Raw genomic sequence first — 19,223 nt, 5'->3', positions numbered from 1 at the left:
AGAGAGAAAAAGAGGGGGAAATCATTTGTGTGCAGATGCCCTGAGGCAAAACACAGCACTGGATCTCCTGGAACTGAACTTGCAGGGACTTAAGGAGCTGCCCAGTGTGCGGGCTGGGAACTGAACTTCGGTTCTCTGAAAAAGCAACCAGAGAGTGCTCTGAACTTGTGAATCGGTTCTCTAGCCCCGCAAACATTTGTTAAATGAATGAAGGCATATGGGAACCATCCCACACAGACACAGTCTCCAAAGATTCCTTACCAAAAGAGTGATAACCGTTAGATCAATACCAATACAGTAAGTAATAAAAGGTATTATCAAAATTTCTGCGGAGCATTTTTCTCCTTTATATCTAACCAGTTGTTCATTTCCCTGAAAAAGTCTCTAGCTAGAAATTTCATTACCAACCTGTCTGTAGCTACAGCACAAGTATTAAAGCTTTGTGTTCATCTACTTGCCATGAAAAACACACAAAAGAGGGCTGGAGAGATGGCTCAGCGGTTAAGAGCTTTGCCTGCTATTCCAGAGGTCCTGAGTTCAATTCCCAGCAACCACATGGTGGCTCACAACCATCTGTAATGGGGTCTGGTGCCCTCTTCTGGCCTGTAGGCATACACACAGACAGAATATTGTATACATAATAAATAAATAAATATTAAAAAAAAAAAAGAAAAAAAGAAAAACACACAAAAGAGACAGATGGTGGTGGCGCTCGCCTTTAATCCCAGCACTTGGGAGGCAGAGGCAGGTGGATCTCTGAGTTTAAGGCCAGCCTGGTCTATAGAGCAATTTCCAGGACATCCAGGGTTACACAGAGAAACCCTTTCTCTCAAAAACAAAACAAAAAGACAAAACATACATGGGGGAGGGGGAGTAAAACACACACACAATAGAGCCTGTAACCACAAAGCCTAGTGATGCCAAAGGAGACTGTGGTAGGAGATTGGCAAATTAGAAAATTAGAGACCAGCATGTTTACACGGCAAGACTCTCTCTCAAAAAAAAAAAAAAAAAAAAAAAAAGGAGCAACAAAATTTAAGTGTCCTTGATTTTGATTTTTCAGAATTCGAAATGTCTGGATTAAAATCACAACATGAAGTAAGTCACTTGCTAACAGATTAATCCTAACACTCGGGAGTAGAGAAACACTGCTGGGGAGCTGCCACCATGGGAAGACAGAGATGGTCCATCTTCAGAGATGCTTCTAAAGGACATTAAGTACTGGTTAAGGTTTTGAATCTTAATTTTCATACCTGCAAAACAAGAATAAATTTGCTATGCCTGTTTTATCAAGTTGTTTTAAGAAAAAAATGCATTTGAAATTATTTCCATATGTGTAGGGGGAGGGAGAGAGCATATGATATTCACACAAGGAAGGTATTCCTTTTGACATTAACACCTTCAGATTTTAACCGGGATGGGGATCAAGGCCGGCCTCAAACTCCCAAGGGTCCTCCTGTCTCTGCTTCCTGAGTGCTGGGATTACAGAGAAGTACCACTACATCCAGTGTCACACAGTGTAGAAATTGGGTCCAGGGTCCAGGACTCCATACATGCTAGGCTTTTTTTTTTTTTTTTTTTTTTTTTTGAGATGGGATGATCACGTCATAGTGCCTGGATTGGCTGTAAAACCATGAGTTCAATCTCCTGCCTCATCAGTCTCTCGTATACCTGAACTACAGGCCCTGCCACTGGGTCTCTTTGTAGATTTTAAATGTATGATTTCAATGTATCTTCCTAGACATCTGCCAATCTTGATATTTCCCAGATCCAAATATCCATCATCACCAAAACTCTGCCACACAAAGAGTTTGCCTAAAGGTTAATCAGCTAATTACTTTCTTTAGAATAAAAACTAATAGTTTTATCTATTTGTATGTATCTGTGTAAGTATATGCTACATATGTGTGGGTGTCTGCAGAGGTTAGAAGAGGACACACAAAATGCCCTGGAGTTGGATTTGTAGGTGACTGTGAGCCACCCAGCAAGGATGTTGGGGACCGAATTCTGTTCCTCTGGAAGAACAACAAGTGCCCTTAACCGATGAACCATCTCTCCAACCCCTGGTTACTTTCAAATACAATAACAAGTGACGTAACAGACACACACAAAAGATGCCTGTGTTTTTGCCGGGAGCTTCCCTGGTGCATATTAGTCAGCACGAATATTAGTATTCGCCCTATGTGAATATACACTGAAGGAATGTGCTTTGGTGTTTTGGTTTCACCTGACGCATGCTTTCTGCACAGCCAATTATCTCCTCTCTATTTAACACCAACAAGATTTCTAAAGATGCCAGAATTGTGCGCTGGGTTTATTTCCTAGGCTTCAGTACTCACAGAGAAAATTTTGGTGCATTTGTGGTGATTTCTCAAACCTTCATGTTATTGTGATGCTAATATTTATGCTTTCACCTGCCCACTAAAATCTATCAAATAAAAGCATACTGTTATAAATACAAAAGTTCCTGGTACCTCTAAACATTATCTAATGTCTCAATAATATGCTATTTTATACTAAGTTATTTAAAAACTAAGTTATGTAACTCTGGTTAGTTCTTAATTATCTGTACCCTCACCTCCTCCTAAAAGAAAAATAAAGCATTTTACCAATCAAACATTAATGATTCATATTTAAACCATTGGATTATTTTTCATTTACGTTAGAATATTAGTATCCTTGGATGCAAATTTCTAAGAGTTCCAATACGAAAACCCCCTATACATGTGGCCTCAGTTCAGCTGTCCCTGTTTCCCTATACATCTATCCAAAAGGATCTTGCTATTTCATCCCTTTAGGTATATTACAGCTCAAGGGATACTCTCTTGAAGCTTGAGCGAAAGGAAAGGAAAGGAAAGGAAAGGAAAGGAAAGGAAAGGAAAGGAAAGGAAAGGAAAGGAAAGGAAAGGAAAGGAAAGGAAAGGAAAGGAAAGGAAAGTTAAGTTGGTTTGGGGAGTTTGAGAGATGGCTCAGAGGTTAAAGCCCTTGCTGTTCTTCCAGAGGACTCGAGTTTAGTTCCTAGAACCCAAGACGGACAGCTCACAATCACCTCTAGCTCCAGGCCCATGCTGTGTGATACCCTCTTCTGGTCTCTACATGCATCCATAATTATGCTTGCACACACACACAAATAACAAATTTTCTTTAAAAAGCCACAAATCATCTTGATCAAAAAACATTGAATAAACTAGGTGTGATGGTATATACCTCCAGCACTCAGGAGGCAGAGATAAATGTGTCCCTGTGGATTAGAGGTCTATACAGTGAGTTCCAGACCAGTCAGGGCTACATAGTGAGACTGGTACCTACCTAGTAGACTACTACCTACTAGTAAGACCCTACCTCAAAAGGGGGGCGGGGGGGGCGTAGCAAGATGACTCAGCAGATAAAAAAGCACTTGGGATGCAAACGTGATGATCTGAGTTTGACCGAAACTAACTCCACAAAACTGTCCCTGGCTTCCACAGGTATTCCATGTGTGTACACACAAATTATATACACACAACAACAGATAGATAGATAGATAGATAGATAGATAGATAGATAGATAGATAGATAGATAGATAGATAGATAGATAGATAGATAGATAGATAGATGACAGACAGACAGACAGATAAAATTTGTCCTGGACTAAAGATGTAGTTTCCCTGATGAACTGCCTGCCTAGCATGGAGGTAGGTTTGATACCAGCACCAAAAGCATAGGTCTGAGCTGCAAGCCTATATATATCCCAAAACTCAGGAGGTGGAGGTAGGAGGATGTCTTAATTTTTTTTTTTACTTCTTAAATTACAATTATTTGTTTATGGCTATGTAACATGGCGTATGAATGAAAGTCAGAGGGCAATTCACAGAAGTTGTTTCTCATGAGCTCAAACTCGGCACCAGGGATGCAGACAAGTGCTTTTACCTGCTAAGCCAACTCACAGGCCTGGATATCTTAATCCTGAAGCATGTTTCCCCCCTAAGATTAGAGTTAACTAAATAATATTTAAGAGACAGCTGCTGTATTTTGGAGCAACAATATAGTTCACATGAAGAAAAAACACTGAAGTTCTATCCTAAACAGAAACATCATATACTGCTCAGCTATACTGAAATCAATCCAGGATTAGATTGCAGTGTTAATTCCTATAAGCCTATCAAGATGAAAAGCACATAATACTTATTACATGCTGGAACTACCCCAGAAATGATGCCATAGCACCAGAAAGAAGACACAGAATTTTCAATTCGTTCCAGACTCCATGCACGGACCCTCACCATCTTCAAATCTCCAGACCAGCTCTACAAAGGTCTCTCACTGGTTCACCAAGTGAACAGAAATTCAAAGCAACTTCTGGCGAAACAGGGCAGGGGACTACACTGTCAGAAGACTACCAAGTATATGCAGAGTCCGGACTTTGTCCCCTCCAAAGCCACATGCAAGCATTTCCTTCCCTGAGCCTCTGTTTTCTCCTCTATAAAAAAACAAGACCATCAACCCGGAAAATGATTTTGTAAATCAAACCTTCTGCTTGTGTGTGTCACACCGATATTAAATTGCCAGTTCAGAAACTGATACAAAATATCTCTTTCTTGGAATCCCCATTATACTGTGTGAGCCTTACTCAAATTGTAATGCTTTTATCAATCCTTTATGTTTAAATAAGATGTTTTATTAAAACATTTTTACAGAAAAATAAAAAATTTAGTGCCCAGGGCCTCACATACACTAGGGAAGGGTTCTACCCACTGAATTATACTCCCAAACCTGACTTTTTAAAACTGGCATTTTATGTACGCTAAGTGAAGCTTTAAGTACCAAGAGAAAGTTAAAAACTAGTGAATTTTTTTTAATGTGGAGTGCCTATATATTTATTCAGCCCTTGCATGGTGGAAATCTTTAAAACTGTTTAAAGGCAGCTGCTTTTCAGAACCCAGATACAGACCAGTTGTCTAAACAATAAATGATCCATCACAGACTCCAGGCAAAGCCACAACAGGATGAGAGAAGAGCCTTTGGCCTCTCTCAGATTTCCTGGCCACTGTTATTTTAAAACTTGATCGCATAAACAGGGGAAAATCCCTTTCAGATAAGCCCCTATGGACTATAATTTACCATCTTTGTTTTTAATATGCTGTTGTAGTTTCCATTAAATATCTTAGTTGTTCACGTTTCTTGCTCATGTGTCTAGGCAATAAAAAGCGTATGTATATTCTAGATTGCATAGCATCACAATAGTCTTTGCTTAATGGTAGTATTAGGTCCCTGTCATTTACAAGTAACTTTACATAACTGGAAAAGAAGAAAAATAAACAGGTAACAGATCACATACACAAAATGAAAACACTATGGGCAGATGAGCATCAGACTAACATGACTTCTGTTTACCACTGTGCATATTTACTCCTGCAGCGGAAAACACCAAAAATGAGCGGACATTTAAAAGTCAATGAGCTATTCTGAAGAGCTGCATTGTTTCTGGCTCTTCCTCCAGTTCCCTTGTAACATTTGTGACTATTTCTAAAATTAATGCTAGAGGGCACTAAGGTGACTTTTTTCACTAAACATTTCCCAGTTAGGAAACCATAAGCCAAAGACATCTTGAAGTTGAGTTAATTTGTACAGAAACGCTGCTGTTCAGAGACCAACCTTTGTACCACGACCATTAAGACTCACATTTTATGGTGTGCAGATAGTTACAGCTGAGCCTCAAGGACTGCTGAAAGTCTTAAGGGGACAATATTCGAACATCCTACAACTGTACCAGAAGAGCAAACGAAGCTTTTATTCAGCACATATGAACTCGGAACAGCGTTTGGGTAGTGCCCCAACAATATCTCCACATTAGGATTTAAATAGCCCTGCCCTACATACTTTTTGCCAGATAAATGTAACTCTGTGTAAATATTCCTGACATAGATAATGTAAGAATGGCCTTATCAAATTATTTAATATTTAAAAATACAATCCAGAGCTAGCGTGTTTAAGTTAGTTTAAGGCATTTTGGAATTAACGAAGTTATTTTTTTTCAGCAACCCATCCATAAAACTCACACTCAAGATACTAGACCGCTCAAGGACTAAAGTTCCAGCCCTGCAGAACGCAACCAAGGTCTTCGACACGGCTAAATTATTAATGGCATCATTTGATCTCTACTTCTGACAACAAACTAGTCTGTGTCGAATTTTCAGTGTGCTTCCAAAGGAAAAAATAAAACCACCTCGCAATGTCGGGTGGGACTCCCGGGACCCGGGACGCAGTAGCGTCAGATGACAGGCGCCCCGGCGTCCCGGGAATGAGAAGCCAGCACTCCGGTCCGCGCTCGGCCGAGCAGAGGCCAAGGCGGCAGGGACAGGCGGGCGAGCAAGCTCCCACACTCACCCGGAGAGGCAGGTGCGAGGGGTCGCGGCTGCGGAGAGGATGCCGGGCTGCGGGCGCGAAGGGAGAGCGCGACGCCGCGGCCGAGAGCGAGCACCGGAGACGTCGGCCGCCGGGATTCGCTTCCTGCTGGGACAGATCCCGGATCGGTCTCCGCCCGCTGGCCGGAGCCTTGCTGAGTGCCCAGCCCGCAGCCCACGTCACTTCTACGGAGCGCCCAAGGGGGCGGGAGGCGGGGGCGGGGGCGTGACTTAGTGGGAGAGGGGCGGGGCGATCAGGAAAAGGGCGGGACTTCATGGCCAAGAGGCGGGGCCGTTTAAGGGGCGGGGCCCTGAGGAGCGAGGGCTGAGAAGGGCGGAGCCCAAGGGAGGAGGGCGGGGCGGACTTGAAAGGCGCGGGGTCTTAGGAATGAAGAAACGGAGGTGCGGGGCCTCAAGACGTGTGGTGGTGAGGTGGAGTGCGTGAACTGAGAAGAGCGGGGTCCCTGCACGCCGGGTCCGGGGACCTGGGAAGGGGAGGCCTCGGAGAGCTTGTGCTGAAAGGGGCGGAGCTTCAGGACTCGGGAATGCAATACAGGAAAGGGGCGGGGCTTAATGGCGAGTGACCTGGAAAGGGCGGGGCCGCAGGGTCGGGAAGGAACGGAGAGGCTCTGGGTGCATCCCTGCTAGGAGCTTGCCGCAGGTGGTCACACGAAGTTCCCGTCGTTGCAATAAAGGTTGTTCCCAGTCCCCCATCACGGGTCCTGTGCATCTGCACCGCAGAGTCAGCTGGAGGAAAGTCGAGAGTGAGCGGGGACGCACTCACGTGCGGGGCTCTCAGTGGCACAGCCTGATAGCTACTAGGCCTGTTCTCCCCACGCCCCTCTCCACATGCCTGCGTCAACTTCCTGTTCGGCCCCTGGAGGACTGGACCACAGAAGGAAGTTTGCCCTTCCTTGGCTGGCCTACCATGGCCATGTCACACTGACTTCTTGGAGCCCCTGAGTTTCCACCCCGCCCCTTTTGTTGTTGTTTATTTGGACTCTTGAGAGTCTCAGTGTGTAACCAGGCTGCCCTGGAACTTGCCATGCAACCTGAGTTAGCCTCGAAATAGTGATAATCCTTCTGGACTGGTTTTATAGGACTTAGCCAACTACCCCACTTTATCTTTCTGATTCTTTAATTTTACTGTCTTTATAAGGTCATATGAGTCATCTTTTTAAATTAAATATTACATTCCTATGCAAATTTGAAAACAAACATCGCCTTTATAAAGAAAAGAAGCTACTAAGAAAACAAAATAAGGGGCTGGCCAGATGTTTCAGCCAGTAAAGACACTTGCAGCCCAGCCTGAAGCCCAGCTTTCCATCCCCAGAGCCCATACGGTTGAAGGGGAGAACTAACTCCTCAAACTGTCCTCTGACCACAGGGATGCTATCTGGAAGATTCTGAGAGAAGACAAGCTTCAGACGTTCAAGCTGGGACTGGTGCCTCATGCTTGTGATTCCTGATATGCTGGAGGATGCAAGTTCAATCCACACTGCCACAGAAATGGTGACAGAGGGTCAGACATGCAGAGAGGACTCAGTTGGCTTGATGAAAAAGCAGGGTAGTGTGGCACATGTCTTTAATCCCAGCACTCCCGAGGTAGAGGCAGGCAGATCTCTGAGCTTGAGGCCAACCTGGTCTATACAGCAAGTTCCAGGACAGTCAAGGCTACACAGAGAGATCCTGTCTTGAAAAACAAAACAAATAAAAAGAAGAAAAGAAGGAAGGAAAGAAGGGAGAGAGGAAAAAAGCTACCTTCCACTGGGAACATTTCAAATTCATAAAACAGTAAACGTAGAGAAGTTAAAAAGAGGAAGAAAAACCACGAAAGGAAGTAATTTACAGCAATCACAAGAATTTAGCTCCAGATTGCCAAGAGGTAAATCTCAAATATATAAAAGATTGTAGAATGAACTAAAACCAGGGCAGAGCTCATTTTCTACAAGCTGGGTGCTGGATGAGACAGGAAGATGGAGGAAAGAAGAACCTTGGTTCACTGACCAGTCAGTCTAGCTACAATGGTGAGCTCCAGATTCAATGAGACAGACGCTGTTACAAAAACTAAAATGGTGAAAGGCTGAGGATGTCTGTGTTGGTTAGTGTTTTTGGCAACTTCATGCAAGCTAGAGTCATCTGAGAGGGAACTTCAGTTAAGGAAATCGTCCATCAGATTGGCCTGTAGGCAAGCCTGTTGGCCATTTTCTTGAAGTGGAAGGACCTGGGCAGGTAGTTCTGGGTATATAAGAAAGTGAACTGAACAAGCCAGGGTGAATAACCCAGTAAGTAGGCATTCTCTGCATCAGCCCTGCCTTCAGGTTCTTGCCTTGAGTTACTGCACTGTCCTCCCTTGATGATGGACTGTGAGCTAAAAGATCAAATAACAGCTTTCCTCCCTGGGCTGTTTTTGGTTGATGTTTTATCACAGTAATAGAGAGCAGACAAAGACAGTGCCTCAACATAGACCTCTGCCTGCTGCCCAAACACATCGCAGGCACACAGGGCCCCTTATACTTTACATTATATATATATATATATATATATATATATATATATATATATATATATATATATATATAACAGAAATAATCGGCTTTTTAAAATGAAGAGCATGGGACTGGAGATGGCTCAGCAGTTAGGAGACATGGTGGCTAATAATGGTCTGTAACTCCATTTCCAGGGGGAATCTGCTGCCCTCTTCTGGCCTTCACAGGCACTGCATATATGTGGTACACAAATACATGCAAGCCCAGCACCCAAACACATAAAACAAGAATAATAAATCTCTTTAAAGGAAAAAACGAAGACCACTGTGTATTTTATTCACTGCCTTTACCTAATTTTGAATTTAACATAAAAATCTTTTTGCAAGCCTGTAGATGGCATTTGTTTACAGTTCCTTGTGACTAATGGTGTCTATAAGCCTTTTCTCCCTTTGTCCCCCTGCCCACTTTAGCCTGTTAAATCCTTTGCTTCTAGCTCCATCTCTCTGCCCAGCTCCTCTTCTACCTACTACCGTTATCTTTTTTCCAGACCACCATCATTGCAGTTCTTCCGTAACCATAACCACCAGTGCAGATTTAAAGCCCAACAGGGAATGGCTCTCCACTCCCCCTTAGTATAGAGTCCAAACCCCTCAACATGGCTTCCCTGGACCCTCATGTGCTTGAAGAGTGAGGCTGTGGGCTGAAGCGTGCTAGGCCAGCCCATGAGAGCCGCTACCTCAGTGCTAAAAGGCTATGTAAGCACTTTTCACAAAACTGGTTGTTCTTGTCTGACTAGGGTAGTGGGTTACTTCTTTTGCCTTTTTATTAATTATTTTTGAAAAGCCTTCTTAGTGGTCGTGTGATACCCAGTTGGCCACTGGGCTCAAGTCCACAAGCTGAGCCACTGGGTGTCTGTCCTAGGAATCATTGTCCTCTCCATGCTCAGCTGCCCAATCTCATTGCTACCAACAGCCTCCGTTTCTGGTACTTTACATTCAAGTCATTCTGAAGGGCTTTTGTGTCCCCAAACACACACTCTATGCTATTTACTACACTGGAGTACAGCCAGGCTAAACCTAATTATTCCTTCAGAACAAAGCCTGTTTGTCCTCCCCAAGAATTTTCCCCAACCCCCCTGGTGGTAAATCCTAGGCATAACTCAGTTCTTTTCCCATCTTTCACTTAGCATCCGCTGTACAAATATCTCTTACAATACATACTGCACTATTACCACCTATACACTTATGTGTATTCTCTAGTTTGCCTGTACACTCTTTGAGGGCACAGTAGACTTTGGATTCCTAGTGTCAAGCACAGTAGCTTTCTCATTAAGTAGTGCCTACAGGGCCAGGGATATAGCTCATTGGTAAAGTCCTTAATGTTAAATAAGTAGTACCTACCATTAGTATAACATTGAATTAAATAGAATGGAAGGGTAAACTGTGTATGCTGTCATCAAGTATAGTGGACGTAGCTCTGTCTTTATGACCCAAACTGATTCTGTATTTACATGTCTTAAGTTCTACAGCTTCTTTTGACCCTCCTCATCTCCCCTTTCTGGGCAGGCGCTCATACATCACAGATGGGCCTGGAACTTGCTCATAGCTGAGGATGAGCTTGATTTTTTTTAATTTAGTTAGTTCTTTTTAATTTAGTTAGTAAACAATCATTCTGAAGACTTTAAATTTCTCCCTCTGTCTCCTAGAGTGCTGAGATCATAGGCACTGGTACATGCAGTGCTGGGAATGAAACCCAGGGCCTGGTGCCTGTTAGGCAAGTCCTCTACCAACCATAAATAGCCCCAGCCTGGGTGTTTTGGTGCTATCCCCGGAATTATTTTATTTACTTTTTATTTTGACATTTATTAATTTTGTGCATATATGAGCAAGTAAAGAAGAGAGGACAATGTGTGGAAGTTGCTTCTCTCTCAAACTCGGGTCCCCAGATTTGATGATGATAAAACCTTTACCACTAAGCCCACTTGGATCACATCCCAAGAATTTTTAACCTGAGGTTTATCGATATCTTCTCATAGATGGGAATTCCATGAACTGCTCACTCCCAATCATATGCAAATTTTTTTAGTTTTGATTTGTGTGTGTGTGTGTTTACAGAAACTTAAAGGTTTGTGAAGGTTTGCTTTTGTGTTGCAAACTCTAGAGTAATGCAGGCAGAGGAACTGCAGGGGTGATGCAGAAACTCATTATCTTTCCTCGATATGATTGGCATTACCAGCGCCTGTGCCCAGAAGCTGTAGGATTCCATCATCCAGGGCTCTTCTCTTCCTCCACTTTCAGAGTCACGCAGTCCAGTTCATTCCACATCATAAATTATCCCCAAATTGATACTTCATTCCATCCTGGGATGCCCCATCCTCTTCTCTAATGTGAACTCCTGACGTTGTTTCTACTCATCCCAGTCCATTCTCTCCTCCATTCCTGGAGTCACCTCCTCCCAAATCTGATGACACCACCCCATTTACCGTGTCCTTGGACCTTCAGCAATTTTTTTTTCAGTTGACCAAACTTGTTTTCTAAAATGTTTCCTACACCTAAATGTGTACTTCCTTGTGAAATAAGGTTTTGGTAAGAACCCTGCTGAATTCTTCAGCAAGAAGCTCTGCCCCGTGTCGCAGCCTACACCATCCCTCAGCCCATGTCTGGCTTGCCCTCAGCTAGCATCTTCTTTCCCCTGGTGTTGTCTTTTAGTCATTCTCTCCCCGCTGACTTCACCTTGATCTTGGCTGTCAGTTCCCTCTTGCAGTGAGTACCGTGCAGAGCCAAATCTCTCATTCCCTTTTCAAAATTCTACTACCCGTGCCCCTAATCCAGCCATCACTGGCATGAATAAAGTCATAGTGATGCTACAGCAATACCATTGAATATTTTTTGTTGTCATTGTTGTTGGTTTTTTTGGTTGTTTTTGTTTTGTTTTGTTTTTGGATACCATCCAAGTAACCTAAACTCACTGCTGACAGGTATGTGGAACCCTTCACAATCCCGAATCAACCCCAGACAAAGGGGCTGTGATGTTTTACTGTGTTCCTTAATCTTCCAAATACAAAAGCCAGCCATGTTGGCTCAAGCCAGGGAGACCAAGGCAAGAGGATCGTAACAATTTCAAAGACAGACTGGAGCAACATTATGAATTCCAGGTCAGCCCAGGTTACATTGTGAGACTGTCCATCTGTCTGACAAAAATCTTCAGTTGTCCCTGTCCTGATTTCTGGCACAAGAGTTTTTCTTTTATCTACCTTTCAGAGCATCCATTTCACAGCCTCGTTATACCATTTGGTAAAAGGATTTTAGATTTTGTGTATTAATTTCTCCCTTTAATGACATTTTAAAATACTGAATTTGGTTTAGAGCTTCAGAAGGGCTGGGACATGAACCCAAAACCTCACGCATACAAAGCACACACTCTCCTGCTGAGATGCTCCATCCAACCCACAGTACTGAGCTTTAGTTCTGCTGCCCATGTACAGTGGCGTTCACCTACAGTTCCATCTGCTTGAGGGCTAGCCTCAGCAAAATAATGAGTCTACCTCAAAGCAAAACAACGAGTAGCAGGAGAAATGGCTCGGTGAGGAAATGTGCCTGTTCCAAATCTAAAGACCTGAGTTCAGACTCCAGAACCTATATGGCAGAAGGAGGAAACACTTCCATACAGTGACCTCTGACTTCCACACTCACACCATGACACTTTGCACACTCCACTCCATGTGCAAAGTAAATACATTTAAAAATGTAATTTTAAGAAAACAGAACTGGCAGGCATGGTGGCTGCGAGGTAGAAACAAGCAGATCTCTGTGAGTTCGAGGCTAGCCTGGTCTCCATACTGAATTCCAGGACAACCAGCAGCCAGGTCTATGTAGAGATACTCTGTCTCCAAAAGAGAAAGAATAAGAAAATAAGGTTATAGCCTTTTTTCCCCCTTGTTCCTGAAGATTGACACACTGCATGTTCACCGCATGGCAGCACCACGCCAAGGACTTTAGAATGATTATAATCAGTACTATAGTGAGCATTTGGCCACCAGCTCTCGGAACTCCCATCACTTTTGTGGAGAAGCCTTCGTTTTTATGTCTTGGAAGATACTGAGACCTCCTTGCTTGGGAAAGTGATTTGGGCCCAAGTCCTTCTCACCACCTGCAGCTGGAGCCAGCACTGGCATTGGGCCCGGCCTAAACCATCAGGAAACTTGGGCAAAGTGAGACAAAGCTTCAGGGATGGGGTCAGATGACTCACAGCAGTGCGGGCTGCTGTGTCAGGCAGGGTTGCCAATGACTGCAACAGTGATGTCCTAAGACGACCCTCAAGTCCTGCACACCTGGTTCTCCACTGTTCCCAGTGGTGCTGAGAGTCCATGGGCTTCAGTCAAGCTTAGAAATGTGATGATGGGCGAAATCTGGATGAAGTTGAGGTGAAGTCAGGTTATTACTCTGCGAATTCTGTAATGCTTTGTGCACTTCAGGTTGTTAACTAAAGGAGAATATTTAACTCCGGCAGAGTCAATGAGGAACTTCTAGGGCAGTGGTTCCTTGATACTTCCTCGATCTGTTTCAGTGCTGTTTATGATCTAGTGCTTTTTATGGAATCTATGCATTGCATACAGTAATGATGGGTTTCACAGGGAGAGAATTCTTTAAATGTCATGCACTTCTACTGTATGCATCCATGCCTCTCTTTTTTCATTTTCCTCTTCCCTGTCTCCCTCTAATCACATATATGTATATATAAACATAAGATGTGTATGTATTTTTTCTAAGTAACATTATTTTGCTAACCCATTAAAATTTCTTCTTAGATTTTATATGCCAGATAAAATAAAGATCTCCATGACATAGACAACAAGCATTTGCTTTCCTCCTGGGACACTTGGGGAAACTGTAGTTCAAGTTGCTGGTCAATCCCATCTGTTTTAGGTGTCTCATTCCAGAGTTCAAGATAATGGCACAGTGGCTGTGTGGGAGGGTTCATGTGGTGCCATTTGAAGTCAGAGAAAGTCAGAAGACCAAGGGCAGGATAAAAATTTATATCATAGATATGTGGGTATCAAATATTGCCAGATAATTATAGCCCAGAAATCATATATCATATGTGTGTGTACATGTGTGTGTGTATAAAATTCAAGTTGATTTTTTTTAAAAGTTAGAATCCAAGCTATGGAGATGCAAATAAGAGCATTTGATGCAGAAACATAAGACCTGGGTTCAAATCCCCAATGCCCAAGTAAAAATTAGCCATAATCTCATGTTTGCAACCCCAGAGTTGATGATGGCAGAAATGGGCAAATCCCAGGAGGTGGCTGGCCAGTCAGTCTGCTCTCAATGCTGTGCTTCAGGTTCAGTGAAAGACGTTGGCTCCAGGGAACAAGGCTGAGAGCAACAAAACAAGACACCCGACATCCTCCACTGACCTCCACAGGCACATGGGTCTGTGCGCCAACACATAGGTGGATATCCACACAAATGGAAAACTGAAATAAAGAGCCGGGGAGGTGTTCATCAGGAAAAAGTGCTAGCTGCAGGCCTGTGAACATGAGCTAGAACCCATGTGTAAAGCTGCGTGCAGTGGCTTGCATCTGAGATCCCAGCACTCCTCTAACGAGATGGGAGGCAGACACAGGTGACCCATGGGCTCGCTCTCCTGGAGTACACTGCATAGTGAAAGCAACAACAGAAACCAGCAAGAGAGACCCCGCTTCACTTCACAAGGTATGAGGCTAGAATCAACTCTCCCAACATTGTACCCTGACATCCTCAGGCATGCTATGGCACATGCACCCCTGTGATGACATAACATATATTCTTCCCCAGTCAATACACATTCTAATAAAATTCAACTCTAAGCAAATAAAGAATACATTTCCAAAAGGCATGTGGAAGACTTTCTAAATGTTGTTTGAGTGTGAAATGTTCCCCACAGGCTCATGTTTCTATACTAGTGACAATATTTGGGAGGGTTATGGAAACCTTAAGAGGCAGAGACTCACTGGAGGAGGAGGTCCCTGCAGGCAGGTCTTTCAGGTTAATAGTCCTGCCCCATGTTTGGACCGCAGAGCTCCTGACTGCAGATGCCATGTGGTCAGCCCTCTCTTCCCTGATGTCATGCCTTCCTCGCCATGATGGACTATATATCTCCTGTCTTCACGTAAGTTGCTTCTTGTCAGGTATCTTGTCACTGAAGCCAAGAAAGCAACGAAGACACTATATACTATTTCTTTTTTTTTTTTAATCTGACAAGATGTTACATGGGTGTGCTCACATTGTGACTTTTCATTGTGCTGTACATTATGTCTGTCTCTCCTCTCGTCACAACATCCCTCCCTCTGTAGTTGGTTGGTTTTTTTGTTTACTTTTTTGGCTATTTGTTCTTTTCAGGGGGTTTCTACCCAACTCCCAAATAAATACACATGGAGACATTCTTTCTTATAAACGCCTGGCCTTAACATGGCTTGTTTCTAGCCAGCTTTTCTTTTCTTTTTTAAAGTTTCCAAGAATTCTTTTTTTTTAAAAAGATTTTTTATTTATTTATTAAGTATACAGTGTTCTGTCAGAAGAGGGCACCAGATCCCATTATAGCTGGTTGTGAGCCATCATGTGGTTGCTGGGAATTGAACTCAGGACCTCTGGAAGAGCAGCCAGTGCTCTTAACCTCTGAGCCATCTCTCCAGCCCTAGCCAGCTTTTCTTAAATTATCCCATCTAGCCGGGCGGTGGTGGCGCACACCTTTAATCCCAGCACTCGGGAGGCAGAGGCAGGTGGATCTCTGTGAGTTCGAGGCCAGCCTGGTCTACAAGAGCTAGTTCCAGGACAGGCTCTAAAGCCACAGAGAAACCCTGTCTCAAAAAAAAAAAAAAATTATCCTATCTACATTTTCCCTCTGGACTTTTTATCTTTATCCTATATACCTTTCTTTACTTCTTACTCCATGACTTGCTGTGTAGCTGGGTGGATGGGTGGCTGATCCCTGGAGTCTTCCTCCCCTCCTCTTTTTTGTTGTTGATCTCTTGTTCCTTCTTCTTTTCTTGCTCTTTTTCTCCTTCTCTTTATTCTGCCTGCCAGACCCGCCTATCCTTTCTCCGACCTTGCTATTGACTGTCCAGCTCTTTATTAGACCAATCAGGTGTTTTAGGCAGGCACAGTAACACAGCTTCACAGAGTTAAACGTATACAACATAAAAGAATGGGACACATCTTTGCATTATTGAACAAATGTTCCAGAGCATAAACAAATGTAACATATCTTAAAATAATATTCCACAACATCCCTCCCTGCTCATCCCCCCCTTTCTTTCTGTTTTCTGTTGTTTAGACAGGGTCTTGCTGTGCAGTCCTGCAACTCCTAGTGATCTGCCAGCCTCCATCCTTAGTGTTGGGATAAAGGTACATGCCATCATGACACAGTTGCTTCTTCCATTTTAAAGAGATAGAATTTTGCTCTGTTGCTCAGACTAATCCCAGCTCCCGGGCCCAAGTGACCCTCCTTCTCTATTGCCCTCTCAGTGAGAATTCCAACACCTGACCTGTTGGGAGACACTTTCAAACTGAGTGGCACATGCCCTCTGTGATTTATAAATTCTTTTACCAACCCAGAGACTTCTGGGACCTGAAGATTGGTTGTTTGTGAAAGCTTCATTTCATAGGCACAGTTCCGTCACTAGGTACTGGTGATGATATCCAGACATCTCCTCCTCTCTGGAGGTCTGGGTCTCAGATATAAGAATAAAAAGAAAGTTACAGTGAAAGTGACATCAGGAATATATTTAAAGATAGAGAGGAAGCCAGTGTGAGCTTTGGTCACCTTGACCTTGACTGCAGGCATCTGAACTTGAATACACAGTGTCCAGAAACTTGGGATGCCTTCAGGAGGTTGTGCTCACGTGGATGCTTGCTAGGTGTGAGAGTTTGCATGTAATTGGCCCCCATAAGCTCATAGAGAGTGGCATTATTGGGAAGTGTAGTCTCGTTGAAGAAAGTGTGTCACCGTAGAGGGCAGGCTTTGAGGTCTCTTGCTTACGCTTTGTTCAGTGTCACAGACCATTTCCTATGGTCTCTGATCAATATGTAGGCAGCAGGCTGTCTGCCTGCACAATGCCTGGCTCCCCACCATGATGATAATGGACTAAACTGAAAACTGTAAGTTGCCACCTCAATTAAATGCTTTCCTTTATAAGAGGTGCCATGGTCATGGTGTCTCTTCACAGCAATAGGAACCTCAACTAAGACACTAGGCACCCAGCCCTCTCAGGTTATGGCTTGACTAGTCGCCCCAGCTCACAGGTTCCATACTGCTTTATTGCTGCTGAGCTAATTAGGAATGGAGGAAGCTGGGCTGGTGACGTGGCCAGTGGGTAAAGGCACGACCATGCAAACCTGAGAACCTGAATTCTGTCCTGGGATCCACGAGTCACTTCTGTGAGTTGTCTCTGACCTCTGTACACTCCCTCCACCACTAAAATACATAAACATAGTATATGCCTGCTTCTGCCTCCTGAGTGCTGGGATTAAAGGTGTGTGCCACCACACCCAGCTAAAATTCTAATACAAACTACTATCGTTAAATGCAATTGTGTTAGCAAGGTTTACTGCTAGGAAAATATTAACACTTCTACAGTATTGCCTTCCTCTTTAAAAACTGTCCTTCAATTATTATTATTTTTGGGGGGTTGTCAATATTATTCTGTATTTTCCCATTCAGTTAACAGACTTTTAGGACATTTTTTTGGGTGGGTAGGGTGACACACCTGGCGATCACAGAACTTGCAGGAGTCAGTTCTGGGGCTCAAACACCAGTTGTCAAACTTATTAGCAGGTACATTTACCCACTGAACCATCTTGCCAAGCCCAGGCAACATGTTAGCTTTATTCATTATCTTGTTTAAAATTCTTTGCCACCAGTGTGAATATTTTCTTTTCCAATTATTTTTCTATATTCTCATTGTCTGAATTAATTTGGGGTATATTCATTCAGGCACTTTATCTGATTTTCTCATTCTATTTTTTTTTTTTTTTTTTTTTTTTTTGGTTTTTCGAGACAGGGTTTCTCTGTGGCTTTGGAGCCTATCCTGGAACTAGCTCTGTAGACCAGGCTGGTCTCGAACTCACAGAGATCCACCTACCTCTGCCTCCCGAGTGCTGGGATTAAAGGCGTGCGCCACCATCGCCCGGCTTCATTCTATTTTTTTTTTTTTTAAAAATCCGAATGGAAATGTTCCATTTTTTTTCTCCCTGAAATTTTTTTTCTTAGCACATTTGCAACAACTGTAAAAGACTACCTAATTTTTTACATTAAGTTAAATGGTTTTAAGTGCTTTTATAGTTTAGTACATCATTACTTCCTTATATTCTCTCCTCTCCTTCCAGTGACAGGGAGCCCAGAGCTTCTCCTGTGCTTGGCAGCTGAGCTACATCGCACTGTTTCCTTCCCTATGACCCCCACCTCCACTAGAACTCTGTTTTACAGGTAGATGGGTTTTTAAGTGAATTGGAGTATTCCCAAGGGTTCTATGGCCTGAAACAATTTGATGTTGCCTCAAAGTTCCAACAGATCTCATTTGCTTGGCGCATGTTTCTGGCATAGGGTCTTGACATTTTTGCCAGCATCTAAGTATGCAGGTTCTAGTCAAATTCTTGCTTCCTGAATCTGTTCTAATGCTTTCAAATTGTGTTCAGGTTTATGTCTCATTTTTAAGTTGCTTTTGTGTCTTAGACACAACTCTTTTCCTTTGAAATTAATTTTTTTCACTAGGCTTAAGAACTTACTATGTATTTATCTTTTTAAAAAGCAGATTTGTGAGTTTGGGTGAATATGGTGGCATGGTGTATAACTTCCCATTCACGGATTCTGTGTGATTTTCTTTCTACTTTGTTGAACAAAATACATTTGATTGTCCTATTTCTTATTTACTTTCTGGTTTTTCAAGACAAGGTTTCTCTGTGTAGCTCTAACTGTCCTGGAACTCGCTCTGTAGAGCAGGCTGGCCTCCGCCTGCCTGTGCCTCCTTCGTGCTGGGATCAAAGGCGTGTCTCCACTGTCCAGTGGACTGCCCTACTTAAACACTAGTTTTCACCTCTCATTGTTTTCATCTATGACTCCACTGATTTTGTCTATAGCTACCCGGCTTAATGAAATGAATAGATGAAGTTTTAAAAGTAGACATTTCAGAAATCTCAGTAATTTAGCATGAGAAATACGACAGCTGAATGTAAAGCACGATTTTATTTTGTTTTGAGACAGGGTTTCTCTGTAGTTTTGGAGGCTGTCCTGGAGCTCACTCTGTAGACCAGGTTGGCCTTGAACTCAAGAGATCCACCTGCCTCTGCCTCCAAAAAGCTGGGGTTAAAA

At 43.2% G+C, this 19,223-nt stretch overlaps 1 protein-coding gene across 7 annotated transcripts in view; it reads right to left on the bottom strand.

Annotated features, from left to right (window-relative positions):
* The window catches only part of Myo6 (myosin VI), a 136,128-nt gene extending 129,594 nt beyond the window's left edge, over positions 1–6,534 (bottom strand). For all 7 annotated transcript variants that reach the window (XR_009057035.1, XR_009057036.1, XM_057768793.1 and 4 more), the window contains exon 1: positions 6,368–6,534. The gene's annotated coding sequence lies outside the window, so the exon portion shown is untranslated. The remainder of the gene's footprint in view (positions 1–6,367) is intronic.
* Positions 6,535–19,223: the final 12,689 nt, after the last annotated feature.

This window comes from Chionomys nivalis, chromosome 4, assembly GCF_950005125.1.
Source record: "Chionomys nivalis chromosome 4, mChiNiv1.1, whole genome shotgun sequence".
Classification (NCBI taxonomy): domain Eukaryota; kingdom Metazoa; phylum Chordata; class Mammalia; order Rodentia; family Cricetidae; genus Chionomys; species Chionomys nivalis.
The sequence above is the reverse complement of the archived record's forward strand: the minus strand, read 5'-3'. Positions and strand labels throughout refer to the sequence as shown.